The sequence below is a fragment of the Anolis sagrei genome, chromosome X (genome assembly GCF_037176765.1).
Source record: "Anolis sagrei isolate rAnoSag1 chromosome X, rAnoSag1.mat, whole genome shotgun sequence".
Taxonomy (NCBI): domain Eukaryota; kingdom Metazoa; phylum Chordata; class Lepidosauria; order Squamata; family Dactyloidae; genus Anolis; species Anolis sagrei.
Genome location: NC_090034.1, coordinates 33,540,518 through 33,556,218, shown reverse-complemented (window position 1 = coordinate 33,556,218; position 15,701 = coordinate 33,540,518). Strand labels below are relative to the sequence as shown.

The following is a 15,701-nucleotide window of genomic DNA, read 5'->3' as shown; positions in this document are numbered from 1 at the left end:
AGCAAAATGAAATAACCCAACTACAATACAAACCTAAATATTTAGCCCTGAATTAAGTACTCAATGGTGCCTCGCTGATTCAATGTGTCTACTCCAACTGGGATTAACAATAGGATTCAAGTTTATATAAAGTATACAGGGCAGTGTGCTGCTCAGCTTGTTTAAAATGCAGACTTTATCATTTTAGACTGCTATATTTTCTATGTGCTGACCCATTCAGTTTTGATGACGGGCGACCTAAAATATAAACCAATCAATAAGAGTGAAAATCACATCACACAAAACCAAACAATTGAAAAACATCTGGAGTGATTTAAGATCAAGATTAAGACAACTATCTTGGCTCTAAAATGTCTCTTTTGTTCTTCATGTTTAAGTAATAATGAATTCAATTAATTCGGATATTTTAGATAGCCTTCCAGATCCTATGTATCTCTTTCCTTTCCTAATGAAGGGAAAGTTAATTAAACTCTAGTCAGATGTTATCAGGGTTTTTTCAGACTACAGCTAAAAAGAAATGAAAAAATGAAATTAAATTACAAGATTCTTTTTTGATGTAGTGACTTTTGGACACATATGTGTGTGCTTATAACCTTTTCCACTGATGTTTCCTTTGTTGGCAGAAGTTACCAATGCCTGGTGTCCAGAAGCGCAAAGACTGAACGCTTGGAATCTTTTAACATCAAACCTCCCCAGATCCATTAGCTGTGACCTCTGGAGAAAAGAGCCCCAAGCCTAGGATTAAGCTCAGTAATTGTCAGGAGCCAGACAAAACTGCCATTGCACTCACTTGCATTATCATTCTTTTCTTATATTTCAGTTCTTGAGATGGATATTAATTGCTCTTGATATGGCTCTGCATGCCTAGGTTCTCTGGAAAAGCGGGACAGAAGTCAAATATGTGCATACATTGTCACATATATTTGGGAGGGACGACCCCGAATGTGTGCAGAAATGCATGAATAATCTCAGTCCAGACTGGTTGGAAGCCTAACATGGGTCAGGGCAAATCATGGTCAGCATGTCTCCCAAAGCAATACAGCTGGTTAGTTATCCTTGTGGGAAGGCAGCCTGTCATTTATTGTCACCTGAAAGAGTTTATCTGGTTACAGAAAAGTACTGGGAGATATTTTGAAAGCAGATCCCTGAAAAACCGTGCTGCTGACTGGAAGCATCACCTCAAATAATCTTGGAGCAAGGGCTGTAATAAAGAGCCAAGTTGCCTCCAACTAGTGTCCTCCTGACACACTGACCTACACTATGACTGGATATGATGAGTATGAAGGGTGTTGTCAAATCAACGTAATTGGAGTACACTGGGTTGGAGAAAGGCTGCCCAGAAATGGGCAGGCCTTTTTGAAAAAGAATATTCTGAGGAATTCTCAAAGCATATTTCTCATCCATCCTCAAACTGTTGAAGATGTCCATTGTCTATCCCTTATATTTTCTTCCAAGAATTTACAGAAACATTCATTTCCTTAATGTATAGTTATATGTTATCATTGTAGTTATTATGCTTTGGTTTTGCATATATGTTGCCACTGACTCTTGCCATTACTTGATGTACACCGCTTTGAGTCCCTCAAGGGTGAGAAAAGTGGTATATAAGTGCAGTAAATAAATAAATACATTTCCACCATTTTTGTCTTTTCCAGCTGTAATTTGGGGACACTACATTTACTCATGAGAAATGTGGAGAAAGCAGAAGAAGAGGACCCACAAAGTATGGGCAAAAAGGGAGCAGCCCCCCATCTATGTACCCAATCAAATCCCTTTTCCTTCCCAAGGCATCTCATAGCTGTCACCAAACAGGTGTGTCCCTTTAAATATACTGAGAGGCAGCATTTGTGTCCTGTAGACACCATTCTAAGGATTATGTTAGTACCAAGGCGCACCAGCTGTAGCTCACCCCATAGGGGTATCTGATAACTGCCCTCAAAAGGGAAGTTATTTTCTAAAGCACACAGCACCCCCTTGGCCTATGACCCCTGGAGAATGTTTGAAGCAAGAGAACATTTGTGCTCCAAAAGTGTGCAAGAATGTGCACAGTCTTTTTTTCTCTCTCCCAGCAACCCACTCGAGGGAAAGCAAATGGCCTGCTTGACATACAACCTCCATTGGAGTGATGTGGGGTGTGATGCAAAAAAAAAAAAAAAAAGGAATAATTGACAACTGATAGCTATACAGGATAGACTGGTATGCCCTCTCTTTATTTCTGTGTGTGTGTGTGTACAATCAGACCCAATTGGTCCATACAGTCCACTATTGTCACCTCCAATTGGCAATGGCCCTCCAGAATTTCAGGCACAATTTTTTTTTTGCCTAGCCCTATATAGCCATCTCTGAGAATCTCTTGCTGAAGAAAAGGCTGTGCCAAAATAACTGATAAGAGTTGCTGGCCAAAACATCTCGATGGCACTAAATGATTCCCTCACTTCCATTGATGTCCATTTCCTGGTTGACTGGAACAGACAACACTATGGGACATGATGCTCTCAGACAAAGGGTGAGCTGGAACAGGGTGGGAAGTCCACATGTGAGCTAAAGGAAGAAAAATTTTGGCTCGGCAATGAGCATTGTTGGAAATAATTGCTGGGTGTGATGCGAAAAGGAAGCGTTGTTTTAAACAAGAATAGCCAAAATGAATATGTTTACAAGGAAGATGCACACAAACACTGCAAAGGGTAGAATCTTGTAGGAAAACTGGCTCAGATGACGAATGCCAGGAGTTTTTAAAGCTTATGCGGAATTCCTGATCATGTGTTCAATAAAAACCTGAAAAGGAGAGAGGGAGAGCTATGGGATTCCAAGAGCTACAGCTGAAACAAGTCACCCTTTTGCCTGTACTGCAACATGACAATCTGTTTAATTGGGGAAGAATTCCTCTTGTCTTTCACACAGATCCCATGAGTGCTCTTTGCTGGAAGGTTACTCTAGAGAAATGCATTTTTGCATGGACATACATATACAAAGCTGATAAAACCCAGAAAGGCACCTCTTGCCAGGTCAAGCTATTTCTTCTGCTATCCAGTCTTGCCTATCCAGGCTGGCTGCAGCAATGCACCAGGGTTTCAGCGGAGAGGACCTTCCCCATCCCCAGTTGCCGTTTCCTATGAAATTCACAGACTGAAAGTCCATTCTCTAGGCAAAATTGGGGCTGCCCTACCACTGACTACTGGTAGCTTTAAAATGCAATGTTTCCAATCTTCAATGGGGAGCAAAGGGGGCAAACAAAGTGGCTGTAGGACTGCTAGCCATCAAAAATGTAATATCATTCTGAACTTAGCAAGCAAAGATAAATGCAGGTGGAGAGCATGGATGGAAATAAACCAAGTGAACTTTACAGCATACAAATGTGTAGAAGTAATTAGATGATTAAAAAATGAAAAATTGTAAGCAGTTAACGAAATCCAGTGCATTATACAAGCCCATTTCTCCTTTAAAAATGCATTCCAAAAGGGCTGCTAGAAAATAAAGGTCTTCCTTCACTTGTCTGTGGAAAGACAGCAAAGGGAATGCCATTCTAACTTCACTCAGAAGGCAGTTCCAGAGCTTGGAGGCAGCCACCAAAATGGCCCTCTTATGCATGTATGCGTGGGCTTAGAGGATCCCAAAACACAGCCAAGTTTATATGAGAGAATACAGTCCTACAGATAACCTGGACCTGGAGCTGTATAAGGCTTTGAGCTGTGCCTGGAAATGGACCAGGAGCAAAGGGAGCTGTTTCAACAAGGGAGTTGTTAAGAATCTGGATGCAGCTCTTTGGACCTGCCAAAGTTTCTGAACCCTCTTCAAAGGCAGCCACATGTAGACCTTGTTACAGTAATCCAAACAGGATATAACTAAAGCATGTGTCACCATGGCCAAGTCTGATGTCTTGGCGGGAATGCATCTCAATGACAAATATATACTGGTTTGTTTTATCATAGTTTTCCTCACAATGTTCATAAAGTTGCTGTATTCTGAGGAACCTAAACAAGCTTTGGTGAGTATCTTTCACCTCTCTGCTCCTAAAATGTGTAACTTCTGAATATAGTTTGACAAGAACCTATGATAATCCATAGTTTAGGAAAGTGATCTCTGGACTATGACTCTCATAGTCTTCCAGCCAATGTGGTTGTTGGCCAGAAAGGTAGCTTTTCCAAGCTTTAGATATGCCCTCACTTCAAAATGTGTGACATTTGATATCCTACATAGTTGTGCACATATGGTATCAACAGGGGCCTACCTATTTCGGAATACTGGTGGTAAAGAGTTGCTCCATTTCAAAAAGAAGAACTTCTGAAGTTGGTGGGGCTACTGTGAAGCTGTTTTTCTGCCACTTCCTCTCCTCTCCTCTCTTTTCTTTCTGTCTGTCTGTCTGTCTGTCTTTCTGTCTTTCCTCCTCCTCACATAATACATTGCTGGAACAGATATCTCCTATCAGAGGACATCTGAAAGGAAGCTGAGGTTCACATGTTTTAGATCACACCCTTTCACAGGCAAAAACTAGGCATGCTGTTTTTGCTACTCTTCTAAAACTGAGCTCTAATGCAAAGTATCTAGAGTTTTCACCACAGAGATGTCAAGAGAGAATGCACTCCCTTTGTGTCCACCAGTCACAGACAATGGCTACTTTGCATTTTCAGGCATCCATGGTTTTCTGTCTCTATGACACAGCTACAGATCTTCTCAATGGGTTTTTACTTTGCCTTCATTTCAGCCTCTGCTGTGAACTACTAAAGCACCCACAAAGGAAATGAGCTAATGGGTCCTTTCAAGGTATGTGTCTCAGACCTTTGGGGCTTATCCTTTTAATTTCCCTCGCCTTACCCCAGAACCACCCGCTAGCTATGCTTTTCTTACTAAGGTCTAGAAGAAACAGGCGCCTAAGGAGAAGCCACACACAACCGCCTCAGGAGTGGTGCAGGAACAGCTCTGTAACTTGGCTGACCCTTCACCACAGTTTATGGATTCAAGGGATATTACACACACGCAAAAACGGGAGGGCGGCACAAGAGAGCAGCCCAGGATTTTTCCATTCCGTGTAAGTAATCACAATCGGGAGAGGGGGGAATAGTCCCATCTTGCATTTCCTTTCCTCAGCCAAAAGGGTCAGGAGAAGGTTATGGGAAAATATGAAACATGTGTCTCTTGGATAGAAAGATGTAACACATGCTCTCGGCAGGAAATGTACAGGAAAGAGCCCAAGAGGACGAGTCTACACGGGCCAAAACATTCCCATGGCAACCAGCACTCAATAACATCTAGGTTATGGATTTCACATATGGACTCCTTACCTGAATCACTGCCCCCTCCCCTGCATCAACTGCTGAGCGTTTGCTCCCCTCCCATTTGAAAAACATTTTCACTAGCTGGAAATGCTTTCTGCATTCAAAAGGTCATAAAGACAAAGGTTTTAACTGCAACTGATTGTGACAATGGACAATCTGCGGTATAGGACGGAAGGAGGCTCAAAGGCAAGATTTGTATGTGGCCAGAGGTCCTCTCTAAGTGACTCTCTAAGTGACCCTGCCTCATGTGCATTACTTCCTAAAAGAAAATTCTGTAAGGAAAACCCATGAAAGGATGCTCCTTTTGTAAGCAATAGGAACACAGCAGTCTGATGGGAAACTTTTATTCCCCCTTTCTGTCTCATTGACATTCAAGGAAACTGACACAAACATTTCACCTGATGTAATGTCATGATTAAAGTTGTCATTAGGCAAATAAGATTGGAGATAAGTTTTCCAGATCTGGGATGTTACTACAGAATAAGGTTATGGTTTGGTAGCTCCCTCATTGCTGCTTCAGAATCTTTTCTTTAATTTTAAACAAGGTGTGACTCTGCTTTCTACCTTGTACTTATAATGTCTAATGTTATTGCTTAAAACCAGAACCATAAAAACTTGGTGGAACAGAGCATTTTCTTAAAATATATTGGAATAAACATGAAATTAAAACAAAAACAAAAGGTTTACTCAAAAGGTTATAAGTTTTTGTTTTTACTGTATTTAGTTGCCAGTAAAGTTCAAACACAGTCTTTCTGTATGAATTAACAGCTCAAGAATTTTCCTTAGAAGCTGTTCAAAGCAGCAGAATTTGGGGGCACTTATAGTTACTCCCACCTTCAAACCAAGCCACAGATACTGAATACCGGCTCATACAAAGCCAACAGTGATTTTGACAGAAACCTCTTCTCACTCCCTGTGCTGCTTGACCAGAACTGTTCAGCTCCACATCCACTCCATCCATGAACTGTAAGAGGCTTTAATTGCGGGACACAATTCAATTCATGGCACCCTTGTAATTCCACCAATAAAATCTTGCCTGCAGCTCCCATCATCTAGACTCAAAGGTATTTTGCACATTATATTTCACACAAATATAACCAGAACTCACTGGTAGGAACACCTGTTATACAAGCAGAAAAAGAGCCCTACAATTTGACCAGTTAAAAAAGATTCGGTATATGATACTTGGAGTGCCACCAACCAAGTTGTGACCATACTAGCTGGATCATGTATCCTACCAGATACAAGGCAGCCCTCTATGTTTTAAGGAGCAATGGCCAAAAGCTAACATGAAACTCTTCACTGCAGTTTCCCCAGCCTACTGTGGTCAAGAGATGGACTGCAACTCCTCCTGCTGAAGTCAGCCACTTGTAATGGCGGATTTCACAAATTCACCTGAATCATTTTGCCAGCTGGGGATGATGGGAATGCTCGTCCAAGTGGTTTAGAGGACACTGGGAACACAGAGGCGAAGATAAACATTTTTGTCAACTCTAATGAGCCCATACACTCCATCCACAGAGGCCCCTATTGAAAAGGTAAAAAATTACAGTCTTCCTTCAGCTGCCAAACTGCTTTGCCCAAGGGTGCAAAAGGGTGGTTGAAGAGTATTCACAAAGTAATAGATCAGAATAACCCTGAGGACATGGCAGCCAGCATCTCCGGCTCAGAAGGGTGTAAGAAACAACTGATAAGTAATTTTAAACACGCAACACACACACACTTACCTCAGCTACCGACAGGGGGAATCTTCCCTGGGGCAACATGCACCATTACCTATAGAGAAAGAAAAAGAGAGAGAGAGATGTCAAATTTCTGTTGATTTTACCTATGAGTAAACATTGCAGTTACGCTTTTCCACCTCCTCTCCATTTGGAGGAGTATGGGAGCCAAGGCCCTACCAATGCTGGACTAGAACTCTCCCCATCCCCAACCACAGGCAGATTTCCCTGTCACCTGGAAGGCTGCATTCAAGTCCTGAGAATGCAGAGGAAGCGACTGCATACACCAGCCAGCCAGCGAGCAAGACCTATTTGGAAATCAGCCCCTTTTGTCTTTCCACAAGAGTGTCAGGCGGATGGTATGCAAAGGGGGTGGGGTGAGGGTCACAAAGGATCTTGACTAGATTACAGCCCAGCCCTTGCCCACCAAGTTTCTGGCTGCTAAGTGGTAATACCTCACACCCGCGGCCCCGATAAGCCATCAGAGTCCTGCTTACTTTGCGTTTGGCTAACCAGCTTTTTCGGTGGGGGCAAGAACAACACAAAGATGACATATCATCCCCATTTCAAACACAGTGTTGGCATAACAAGTTTGCATGCAATGTGCCATGTCCTGGTAACTTTCTTTCTTTCTCTCCTTCTTTCTAAGCTGCTTTCAGACCTAGCCCACTGGAAGGTTTGTTGAAAAACTTTGACTAAGCATTGCTTTCAAATCAAGCATGATGAAGCTCAGTTTTGATAAAATAATGTAGGTTACCTGTTGACGGATAGTGTCCCCTTGAATTTCATAGTGTTTTCTTAAGCAAGGAAAAAGCAGAGTTGGTTTTGCCAGCCCTTTCTTCTGAAATACAGCCTCCAGCACCTAATATTCCTTAACAGACTCCCATCCAAGTCATAACTAGAACTGATATTGCTTAGCTTCCAAGATAGACAGCATCTGGTGCCTTTGGAGTATTACAATAACTATGATTTCCTAAGACTCCTTCCAAATTCATACATAACTTGCCTCCTATCTACTTCGGTATAGACTGCAGAGACCTATCTATTCAGCCTTGTTGTACTATACCCCTAAAAATCAATGGTAGTAAAAGGAGTAGTTTACTTAAATGTTGATTGTTCTTAAAAGATATTACATTTGTGACTGTTAGGGGAGGGACTGAAAACTACCCCCTATATATTCTAGATGCGCACACACTGTCTAGGTTTTTTAAAGGATGAGATTCTTTGATCTCAGATGCATCAGATGAGGTGAATTAATTCCACACAATCTCCTACTAGAAATTTAGCTTTAAAGGTGTCACTGGGTTCCTTTATAACCTTTCAATTTTAGAGAGATTGTTGGTGGAGGATGCAACTGAGTTGTTTGAAAGCCCTAAAAGGAAATTGTATCCAACTCAATGACTGCAGTAGAACAAGAGTTAAGCATTGAAAATGTTTAATAGAGGTCCTACAAGTCTTCCTGCCACAGAAACAGCACTTCAAAAATCAAGAGCTACCCCAATATAGACAGCTGGGGCAAAAAAGGGAACCCCAGAGAAAGACAACTAGGATCAGAGTGGTGTGAGGTTCAGGAGTGACAAAAAGAATTCTTCTGCATAGCGTGGTTAACTTGTAACATCCACTGCCACAAGGATGTGGTGACATCTACCAGTGTAGCTCTGAAAGGAAGTGAAATGAATTCGCAAAGCAAAGCCATCAGTTTTTGTAGTGGCATCCTAGCTTTGAAAGTCTTTCCTCAAGGAAGTTCCACTGACTGGCAGCCAGCAGTGTCGTGGACTGTATGCATAGATGGATGAAGCAATGTCTATAACGTTAACAAAGAAGATCATAAGCACTACCCCCTGGACTTCAGTGGGTGGGAAGCCACAGCAGGAGAGGGCTAAAGCATCTTGGCCATAATGGGAAAAAGAAGGCCCGACTAATCAGGTGTCTGGTTGGAACCAAGAGGGAGTTCCCACCTCATTGTGCCTTCAATTCTCTGTCAACTGATGATGACTCCATAAATTTCCTGAGGCAAGGACTCCCTCCTTTGAAAGCTCCCTCCTTTGAAAGAGAGCCTATAGTACCTGGTAATCCTTGGAGGTCCCTCATCCAAGTATCAATTGGGGCAGACTCTGCTTAGCTTCCAAGATCAGACAGGAATTGGATGCCTTTTGCCATTAACATGGAAGAAAGAAAGGAACTTCCCAGGTACTGTAGCTGGTTGCCCCTGCTAAAAATGTAGAAACCAACCATGCCCCTCTTCCCTTCCCTGACACCTTCCTGCAAGACAGAAAGCTATCAAAGTAGCAGCAATTGCACCAGTGATAGAAATCTCTGCTGGTTCTCAGCAGTAGGATGCCACTCCCCCTTCCACTCCAAAATTGGAAAGTTGCCCACCTCGCATTCAAAATGTTCTGGAATAGGTGTCACACAAGTGCAGACTAATATGTGACAGTACAAAGACCACAAGCACACATTGAATACATGTGGTTAAACAGGCCTGTGCCAGCTGGCTCTGTGCCCAGCCATGCCCGTCGGCATCTACAGGAGCTTCTCTCATTTGTACCAGCGCTTGAGTTGTGTGGCCAGCAAGTCCATGAGTGCTTAGGAGTATGGACAGTGGATGCAGCCCACCCGCATATTATCGTACACATATTCAACCCATCCTTGAGACAGGACAAGAAGAAAAATAGGATCCCATGAAAGAAAAAAGGTAGAAAAGATAGGTGATGATGTTATAGATGTAGTGTCTATATACCCACAGTGAAGTACTGAGCGACTATCATTTAAAAGATTGTACTGTGATATAAAGTTAAGAATAATACAAGTCTCATTCCAATATTGGTGTGAGTTTCTGCCTACCGCATCAGAGCCTAGCTTTCCATGCAGAATTGCACAGAAAGGGAAAAATGTTTGCATTGAAAAGTAGAACTTGCATCTGCAGTTGCAACTAATGCAAAAAGTATACAGTTTTGTGGTCAAGAACATAGTGAAAGGAGAGAAAGTCTGTGTAATTAAGATAGAGAGGGGGAAAGAAAAAGAGTGTGTGAGAAGAAGGGACAAAGAACATAGAAGGAAGAAGAAGAAAAAGGCAGAGGAAGAATGAGAGAAAAAATGAATGTATGAAATTGGGGACTGCGAATGGCAGGGTGAGTGCAACCCAAGAGTGACTGAGCAAGTAGCCAAAACCACCGCGTACTACATCTTGGCTTCGAACCAGCAGCTGGGATGCATTCCATGGAGCCCGGCCAAAACGTTAAGTTATTATAGTCAAAAGACCATCTGAATCCCCCAGCTCAAGCAAAGCTGGCTTGTGGCGCTCGTTTATGCCATATATCAATTGAATATCAAACCACATTTTCCGCCTTCTGAATAATAAAAGCCTGCTAGTTTAGGACTCCCATATGGTCTATTGTTAAAATTATTTCCTAAACACTAGACTGCTGTTCTATGTTGGAGGACTCCACTCAGCCTTCAGGGAATATTGCTTCAAATTTATTTTTTTAAAGGGCATGGAGAAATATGCATTACAAGTATAAGGGAAAGCATTAAGAACTTATAGCAACAGAAATTAATTTTGAGGAGGGGGGATTGCATAGCATTTGGCTTTATTAAGCCTATTGCCATATGCAAAATATTTCTTTGCCGGAAGAAGGAGCAGGTGGTATACCATGCCTTGTTTCTTGAACATTCAGACCCTAACCAACCAAACAAAGAGGGACCACACAGAATCAGGATACTCACAAAGAAGATCCAGTAACTCTCCCCTCCTATATCACAAAACCTCAGAAACCCAGAGTTAGAGGGTGGCATTTATTGACCAGTATACAGAGGCTGAGTATCCCTTATCCAAAATGCTTGGGGGGGGGGGGAGTGTTTTCGATTTGGGAATAGTTGTATGTACATAATGGGATTCTTGGAGATGGAATCCAAGTCTTAAAAAAAATCTATGTATATTTTAATATACACCTTATACACGTAGTTGGAAGCTGCACTTTATAAAATCTTAAACCGTCTATTGACCCTATGCTACTCCCCAGCCCACTGCACTTGGCACTTTTGGTTGCACTTTGCGGGGGTTGGGGGAAGCCAGAGGGACGAGAGGAATGCAGGGTGGGGGAGGGGGTAAGTGGAGAGAGGTGCCAAGTTTTAATTAAGTTTGGGCAATTCAGTTAACCATCATCATGCCATGTGGGGATAGAAGAGAGGTTAGGGAGAGGTAGGTTCTAACAGTCGAGGGGCTCCCATAAAAGTAATATGGGGGAGGGGGAGATACGGGAAAGGGAGACCATTAATTCGGCATAGGGAATGTGTAAGTACATTAATAGCCCCAAAATGGTCTCCGGATGTGGTAAGATTGGGTACCCAGGATGGCGATCCCTCCAGGTTAAAGGTGGTGCTGTTGAATGCCAGGTCTGTCAATGGAAAAACGGCGTTCATCCAGGATTTAATTCTGGATGAGAAGGCAGACCTGGCATGCATTATTGAGACCTGGTTGGACGAGGCTGGAGGTGTAAATCTAACCCAGCTTTGTTCACCAGGTTTCTCCGTACAGCACCAGCCGAGACCTGGAGGGCGGGGAGGCAAGGTCGCAGTGGTCTATAGGGATTCCATTTCCATGACCAGGTGTCCCATTCCACAGTCAACCATTTCTGAGTGTGTCCACCTGAGGATAGGCGACTGGGACAGAATAGGGATTCTGCTAGTATACTGTCCACCCCGCTGCACTACAGTCTCCCTACCTGAGCTAGCGGGGTTGGTCTCGAGCCTGGCATTGGAGTCCCAATGGCTAATTGTGCTGGGACACTTCAACATCCACAACGAGTCCACCCTAACAGGAGCGGCTAAGGACTTCATGTCTTCCATGGCAACCATGGGGCTGTCTCAATTGGTATCTGGCCCTACTCACAGTGCTGGACACACATTAGACTTTGTTTTCTGCCAGCGATGGGATGACAGTGGTGGGGTAGAGGAGCTGAACACTGCTCCATTGCCATGGACTGACCATCACCTGGTTAGGTTTAGACTTACTGCACCCCCTAACCTCTGCAGGGGTGGAGGCCCCTTAAAAAGGTCTGCCCCAGGAGGCTTATGGATCTGGATGGTTTCCTGATGGTTCTTGGGGAGTTTCTCGCTACCTTGGTAGGTGATCCTGTTGATGCCCTGGTCACTCTCTGGAATGGGGAGATGACTAGGGCAATAGACATGATTGCTCAGGAACATCCCTTCCCAAGTAGCCAAGCTAAACCAGCCCCTTGGTTCAACGAGTTGGCAGCGATGAAGTGAAAGAACAGGAGACTAGAGGGAATGTGGCATTCGGACCTGTGCGGGCCAAATCAAACACGTCTAGATACCCTCTTGAGGGCACATGATGTGGCAATAAAAGCTACACAGAAATCTTTTCTGGCAGCCAATATTGCATCCGCAAAGAACACTCCAGCGGAACTGTTTCGAATTGTCAGAGGCCTGTTAAATCCCACCTCTCAGGATGGAGCCCTGACAACTCGGCAGTTCGCTGTGAAGTTTTTGCTCGGTTCTTCACGGACAAAGTCGCTTTGATCCACTCAGGCTTTGACACCATGTTAACGGCAGGATGTAACATGAGCACCTGCTTGTCCAGTTTTGATGGATTCATTTCAATTGGTGAAACCCGTGGATGTGGACAAGATACTTGGAGGAATGAGAGCAACCACATACATCCTAGACCCCTGCCCATCCTGGCTGTCAAAGGAAGCCAGAGGGGGATTGGCCGAGAGGGTGAAGGTGGCGGTGAAAGCCTCCCTTCAGGAAGGCCATATTCCAGTGAGTTTAAAACAAGCTATAATAAAACTGCTGTTGAAAAAACCACCACTGGATCCCACTTAATTCGACAACTATCGGCCTGTTTCCAATCTTCCCTTTTTGGGCAAAGTCCTGGAACGTGTGGTGGCCTCACAACTCCAGGTATCCTTGGAAGACATGGATTATCTGGACCCGGCACAGTCTGGCTTTAGGCCAGGACATGGAACCGAGACAGCCTTGGTCGCCTTAGTGGAGCTAGACAGGGGGAGTGTGTCCCTGTTAGTTCTGCTGGACCTCTCAGTGGCCTTCGATACCGTCGACCACGGTATCCTTCAGGGACGCCTTGCGGAAATGAGCCTTGGAGGTACTGCTTTGCAGTGACTCCGGTCCTTCCTAGAGGGCCGATCTCAGAAGATGTTATTGGGGGACTCCTGTTCAACCCCACAACCATTGTCTTCTGGGGTTCCTCAGGGCTCAATACTGTCTCCCATGTTGTTTAACATCTACATGAAGCCGCTGGGGGAGATCATCCGGATTTTCGGGGTTCGGTGTCATCTGTACGCAAATGACGTCCAACTCTGTCACTCCTTCCCACTTGCTACTAAGGAGGCTGTTCGGGTCCTGAACTGGTGCTTGGCTGCTGTGATGGTCTGGATGAGGGCAAACAAATTAAAATTGAATCCAGACAAGACAGAGGTACTCCTGGTCATTCACAAAGCTGAACGGGGCATAGGGTTACAGACTGTGCTAGACGGAGTTACACTCCCCCTGAAGGCGCAGGTTCACAGTTTGGGTGTGATCTTGGATTCATCACTGAGCCTGGAACCCCAGGTCTCGGCGGTGACCAGGGGAGCATTTGCACAGTTAAACCTTGTGCGCCAGCTGTGCCTGTACCTTGGGAAGTCTGACTTGGCCACAGTAGTCCACACTCTGGTTACATCCCGTATAGACTACTGCAACGTGCTCTATGTGGGGTTGCCTTCGAAGACTGTTCAGAAGCTCCAGATGGTCCAACAGTTGGCGGCCAGGTTGTTAACAGGAGCGGTGCTCAGAGAGCATACAACTCCCCTGTTGCGCCAGCTCCACTGGCTGCCAATCTGCTTCCAGGCACAATTCAAAGTGCTGGCCTTAGCCTATAAAGCCCTAAAAGGTTTCGATCCAACTTATCTATCTGAGCGTATTTCTCCTTATGAACCATCTAGGACACTAAGATGTTCTGGGGAGGCTCTGGTCTCGCTCCTGCCTTTTCCTCACAGATGCGCCTGGTGGGGACGAGAGACAGGGCCTTCTCAGTGGTAGCCCTCAACTGCCTAGAGAGATAAGATTGACCCCTTCCCTCCTGACCTTTCGAAGAAAGGTGAAAACCTGGCTTTTCGAGCAGGCCTTCCCAAATATGGCATAGATGCAGACACTTTTGGGTTTTGGAATCTTTCAGATTTCTGGATATGAGATACTCAACCTGTATGGGTCTATAGAAAGTAACACAGTTAAACAACTGCCCCAAAAACTAGGCATCAACTATGCACAGTTTACTCCCAAGAAAGTGTGTTCAATCACATTAGAAGTTATGGATTTTTATTGTTGTTTGATTTCATTTACAAAACTGGGCCAACTGGAGGAGTGGGAAACTCTCCTACACCAGAGCAGGCAGTGTAGAGACTCAAAATGAGAGACCGAGAGACTTGTGTATGTGCAAAATTGGGCCGCAGGCTACTGTATTATTTATTTCTGGTACTTTTTTCTGGTACTGTAATTTATACTTTGCCAGTACACATGGCCAATGTAAATTACACAGGAAGCATAGACACACCAAGCCTACAGACTAACTAGAAGTAGCCCTGCAGCTCAGTGTTATTGCACATTGAAAAGAAGCAAGGGAGCGGAGAGATGAATTATTGTTGCCACCAATTTGAAAGGAACCAGTATTCAGGAGATTTTACCCCAGTTCCCAATTTTTAAAAGAACTGGCTGATTTGCAATGGAGGTTGCCGATTAAGAACCAAATTTACCATCAAGTTGGAAGGGAGGCTGTTCAATTGCACCTCCTCCTTTATTAAGAAAGTAATAACTTAGTAGTAATTACACTGTATATACTGTAGCGTGACTGGAGAGAAGAATGTAGATTTATTTGGTTACTTTTCCCTGCGTTTCTGCCACCACGTGAGGTAAATTGTAATATTGTGAGAAATGGCACTTTGGACACAGAATAGACGGAGCTGAGGCAATCCTCAAATAAAAGTTAACAATTTTATTAAGTACACAGCGTGTGGTTGCAAGACGTAACTTTTCCTTGTTGCACTTGGAATAATACTTGTAACTTTAACAGTTCATTCTTTCAAGTAACACAGTATCTTTCTGACGTAGAGCACTTGTTTCAGACAAAGTTTCAATACAGGGATGTTTCCCTTATTTGATCCTCCCTAGATCAAATACTAAGTAAACTATTCTTTAGCCTCTCCTTAGACTAAAAGAATACCAGCTAGGTTTCACCATTCGGCTGCACTAGCCTGAGAAACTTCCAATAGCCAAACCCAGCTTTTCAAAGCCTCAAAGCTTTGCTTCACAAGTCACTCCGCCACCTTTCCTTTCCTTCTCCCCCCACTCCTAACTCCTCACTCTTCTGAACCTAACTCCTGACTCCTCTGAACCTAAACCCAGACTGCTCATTCCTCTAAACCTAAACCCTAACTGCTCACTCCTCTAAACCTAAACCCTAACTGATTTTTAACTGTCGTTTTTTTCAAACTCTCCCCTCTAAGCTCCTCCCACTTCCCTCTCTCCTCCTCTGACTTAGGCCGCTCCAGCATTACTGCAGCCAATCTAAACACAAATACAGTAAAAATCATACAATTTATAATCAACTCCTGTACACACATGCTTAGCATTCAGAATACCCAAGCTTTCAACAACTGGCATCTTTAAGTGAGGCAAGAAGTTTGAAACC

General features: G+C 43.9%; 1 protein-coding gene across 1 annotated transcript in view; it reads right to left on the bottom strand.

Moving 5' to 3' along the window:
• The window catches only part of HIC2 (HIC ZBTB transcriptional repressor 2), a 78,922-nt gene that overhangs the window by 28,394 nt on the left and 34,827 nt on the right, over positions 1–15,701 (bottom strand). The window contains exon 2 of the mRNA XM_060785931.2: positions 7,001–7,049. The gene's annotated coding sequence lies outside the window, so the exon portion shown is untranslated. The remainder of the gene's footprint in view (positions 1–7,000; positions 7,050–15,701) is intronic.